Source organism: Limulus polyphemus, unplaced genomic scaffold (assembly GCF_000517525.1).
Source record: "Limulus polyphemus unplaced genomic scaffold, Limulus_polyphemus-2.1.2 Scaffold8044, whole genome shotgun sequence".
In the NCBI taxonomy this organism is placed as follows: Eukaryota; Metazoa; Arthropoda; class Merostomata; order Xiphosura; family Limulidae; genus Limulus; species Limulus polyphemus.
The window spans coordinates 27,326-32,437 of record NW_013673654.1 but is presented as its reverse complement, the minus strand read 5'-3'; positions in this window follow the sequence as shown (position 1 = coordinate 32,437).

Sequence of the window (5,112 nt, the reverse complement as noted above, 5' to 3'; positions counted from 1 at the left end):
ATATCTGCATTAGGGTTTAGCTGCGGGGTCTGGAAGGGGCTTCCCATTGTCTGGGGCTGATTAGGTCGATGACTAATATATCCATCTTGTGTAAAAAGATAGTAAATCATTCTTTAATTCACTTTGAAATTTACTAATGTTTTCCATTTGTACTTATTGCCACTTTTGTTGACTTTCCTGTAACTGTTGGAAACTTTCTTCCTGTTTCCTTTCTTGTTCTAGTTGCCACTGCTGTAATCTCTTATCTTGTTTATTTTGCTGTTTGAGCTGCCACTGTTGCAGGTTTTTTTGCCACTGCTGTTGTCTCTATTTTTGTTTCTTTTCTTTTTCCTCCAACAACTGCTGTAATCTCTCTTCGTGTTTCTTTTGCTGTTCTTGTATTGCTGCCATCAAATCTGCTAAGCTGTAGTTTGATTTGCCACTTGTCGTTTCCATTTTTTTTCTTTTCCATCCCACTTCTGACACCAATTTGTTACATCTCTGGTCGTTTGTTTCCGAAGAAGTTCAGAGATACAAGTCCTTTCTTAAATAAAATTAGTTTATTCTTTCTCATTACAACTTTGCAATACACTTAATTTCCACAGTCAGTTTAACTTAAACACACGCTATAATTCACAACGATTCGTGTACTTTACTTACGACTTGACTCGATTACCTGTCTCCCTATCTCTCTGTCTGCTTTCGTCGTTCATTTCGTTTTTCCTATTTTTGATTTAAAAATAAGTATCTCTTAAGAAATAATTACTAATCAAGGGTGCTCGAAGATTAAACAATCCTCCTTCATCTTGCTCGTGGCATAAGGTTACATTTCAATTAATGGTCAGCGGAGTAATGAGCTGTATGGGCGAAGGGGTAATAGTAGTAATTAATAAATTAATTAATAGTGTTGCGTCAGCGAGGTCACGTGACTAGTATCACGCCACGTTTCTAGAGCTATCCTGTTCCTTCGGGAGTGCTCTAGCATTTGCTAGATTGGGGGTGGTCTGGTATATATAAGATGGTCACGGCGTGACGTGAGAATGTGTGTAGGTAGTGAGTAATTGATCTGCAGTCAGAGAGTATTGTTGAAGTTCGTTATAGCGTTTGTTTTAGCGCGTATGTTGAAATCAAGTGTATCGTAAAGTTATATTCAGAGAGAATAAACCAGTTTTATTAAGTAAGGACTTGTGTCGCTAAAGTTTCGTCGGAATGAAGTTACGGTAAGTTAATTAACAAACTGAGACGTAACAATAGGATAATTAATTAATTTTAAATATATATACATACTTTTGTTAAACAAGACCGATGTCTGTAGGTTTACTTTCTTCTTAGAATTCTTCTCAAGAAGTCGATAAGCCGTCTTAACGTTGTTAGAACAATGGGTAAAAGTTGTAGATAGTGATGAGTTGGCCGACGCGTTTCGAATGCGTTCTGCATACATTATCAAGGCTGAATGTTGTGTGAATTGTGATTACTGTTGGTGGATATTTATAGGTATGGGTAAGCAGGTGGTAGTATCTAGCTCGTAGAAGGCGTTAATTGGTGGAGTGTTGTATTGTGGCTTGGGAGTTTCTCGCCAAGAAGTAGCAGTGTGCATGCTGTTCCTGTCGATTGTTTGTTGATTATGGGAGTTTGCTGTAGGATTTTTATTGCTTCGTGCATTTGAAGAGTTGTGAATTCGCTAAATCGGCGGTTTACTTTGGTGTTTTGTACTCGGTCCTGACGTGTGAGCTTTTGGTTGTGGATGTGGGCACAATGTTCTTTGATGGCTCCATTTTGTAGGTGCATTGTTAGGCGTCTTGACAGCTGCTTACCCATACCTATAAATATCCACCAACAGTAATCACAATTCACACAACATTCAGCCTTGATAATGAATGCAGAACGCATTCGAAACGCGTCGGCCAACTCATCACTATCTACAACTTTTACCCGTTGTTCTAACAACGTTAAGACGGCTTATCGACTTCTTGAGAAGAATTCTAAGATGAAAGTAAACCCACAGATATCGGTCTTGTTTAACAAAATCTGCCTACAAGAAAATCTGTCACCAAAGTACACCAATATATACATACATATATATTGGATGGTCGTATAAGGTGAGGCAAGTAGGCAGTGGTGAAGGCAAGTCCAAGGCGTAGCAGAGGCCGATTAATCTTTGAAGAAGGAGCAAGTCGGCAGGCCGATTTTGACAAGTTATCGAAACAAAATGAAGCAAACGGGCCTGGCGGGGATCAGTGGATCAAGTGCTATCCAATTAACTATCTCGCTTTACTTGCCGCGCTTATATACAAGAATAGAGGGTGTCTAGAATGCACTCGCCTCTTCATGAACCTTCTAGACACTTATCACGTGTTACCAGCGTCACGTGACTTCCGCTGTCGTAACAATATTATAGTAAGTTGCGAGTATTTTTTAACAAATGGCTTCATAGAAAGAAAGAAAAACGCTCAGAACCAGTAAAAGTGTAAAACAGTAGCTTTATAACCAGAGCATACAAATCAGAGCAGAATAGAAAATTCTGAAATTCACATGAATTAGTCTTAAAAAAGGAAGTCAGCCTAATCAGAACACAAATTATAAAATATCGTCCAGTTAGTTATACAGATGATAATTAATACTCGGTTTCAGTACTTGATTACGTTGTTACCGTAGGTTTATGTGCGAAAATTCACACTAGGCTACATCCTGTACAACCTAACCTCACAGGTGTAAATTCTGACTTCCGTTCTCCATTAATTTGACGGATGGTTCTACACAGACTGATGTCCAGACAGCTCCATCTTTTCAATTGGATTTTGTACATTTTGTAGCAGAAGTATTTCAATTCTACAACAATTAGAATCGTCACAAAAGCAGCTGAAAGCCATCTTCATCATAAAACTTTGAATTCCAGGTTGTTCATAATGTCCTAAGCTACCGTGACGATGCTCATATTTTCCCAGTTAAGGTTCTGCAGTGGAATATTTGTTTTTGAATTTCGCTCAGAGCTACACAAGGGCTATCTGCACTAGCCGTTCCTAATTTAGCAGTGAAAGATTAGAGGGAAGGCAGCTAGTCATCACCACCCACCGCCAACTCTTCGGCTACTCTTTTGCCAACGAATAGTGGGATTGACCGTCACATTATACAGCCCCCACGGCTGAAAGGGCGAACATGTTTGGTGGGACGAGGATTCGAACCCGCGACCCACAGATTGCGAGTCGAGTGCCCTAACCATCTGGCCATGCCGGGCTGCAGTGGAATGCAGAGCGTACTAGTTTCTGTGGAGCTTATGGTACGCAGATATTAGTGTCCCTCGTGTTAGAGTTAGTGAAACTGTTCAAATCTCACACTGTTTATTCTTTAACAGCTTGCTCCATTCATAACTTCATGGTGCAGGTTCTACTTACGGCGAACTTGGTTAATATAATTTCAAACTGGAAAACGATCTCTGTTGAAACTTCGCGGCTCGATTTATTAGAATGTTAACATGTGGATATTATTATCAGTTATTTTAACTAGGCCATCCTTTCGATTTACAATCCATGTACTAACTTCAGTTGTTTGATATCGGGTGTTTCTATGGTGATTTTAATGTATATCATTCTGTGTGGGGAACTGATAATTACAAATGGCCAAGCAGTGGAAAACTTTCTCCATAAGCCTTTTAATTCCCCTGAATGATAGCTTTCCTACTAGTTTGGATACTAGAACCGGAAAGCTAGGTTCTATGGATTTGACCTTTTATTTTCCAGGACTTGGTGGAAAATGATCTTGATGAGTTTCCTGATTCTTCCTATCTGAAACGATTGTTTAATTTTCATCAACTTCTGTCTCTCTTCTTAGAGTCTGCAGGACCTCATCATCTAGGAACTTTTTTCTGCTTTCAATACTTAACTTCTGTTATCTCAAATCCAGAATGTTTTGAGTTATTCCTAAAGAGGTTGCTCACTCTAACTTGGCCTTGTTCAAGATCTTTTCACCACAAAGTATCATGGCAGGATGTTAATTGCTGTAATCCTGCTTAGAGTAGGGCGTGAATCTTACGAAGTTTGATAAGTACTGAATATCTTTTGTTGTTTTGGTCGTATCTAACTAATTATGATTGTTCTTTTCTCTTCTGGTAGTTGCTTGCTTCCAGATGTAAATTATCCTTATCGGATTTTCAACAACAAATACGCTACGATCAGTCACAGATTTTCAAGAAATGTAATAAGCATGTTACTTGATTGTTTAAAGAAATTACTCGCTTAATTTTTTAACCTTTTCTTTATTAATATTCACTTGAATATTCCCAAATTAGCTTTTTACTCATCGGCAATTATTTTCGTAATTTATCAATACCGTTATAATTTTTGCAAGTTGATACTAATGACGTTGCTGTTTTGTATTTATGTATTCGTAAACTTCGATACAAAGTCTTACTCAACCACTATTTCAAGTGTACTAGTACTAACATGGTTATTTATTACGTTACTTGACAAGTTATGACAACAGGATTTATAGGCAGTATCTTGTGTGACTGCTTAAAAGTGGTTAAGCACCGAGAAAGCTTATTAATAACTTGTGAGATGTAAACGTGGTTAACAGCTATATATTTTAGATTTTATATTGTTACGTCTCCGTTTGTTAATTGATTTTCCGTAAATTCGTTCCGACGAAACTTTAGCGACACAAGTCCTCTCTTAAATAAAACTGGTTTATTCTTTCCGAATACAACTTTACGATACACTCAACTTCAACAGTCGCGCTATGGTGAATAAAAAGTATTCTTTAACTCAGTACAGGGCTGTAGTAAAATTATCCAAATGTTCCAAGGACTTGTACTTTGATACTATGGTGAATAAAAACTATTCTTTAACTCAGTGCAGGACTGTAGTGAAATCTTCCCGATGTTCCCATGACTTGTACTATAATACTGTTACGTCTCCGTTTGTTAATTAATTTTTCCATAAATTCTTTCCAACTAAACTTTAGCGACACAAGTTTTTTCTTAAATAAAACTGGTTTATTCTTTCCGAATACAACTTTACGATACACTCAACTTCAACAGTTGCGCTATAACAAACTATAATTCACGTCTCTCTCTGACTGCAGTTCAATTACTCATTACCTACTAACACACATTATTGCGTCACGTTGTGACCATCG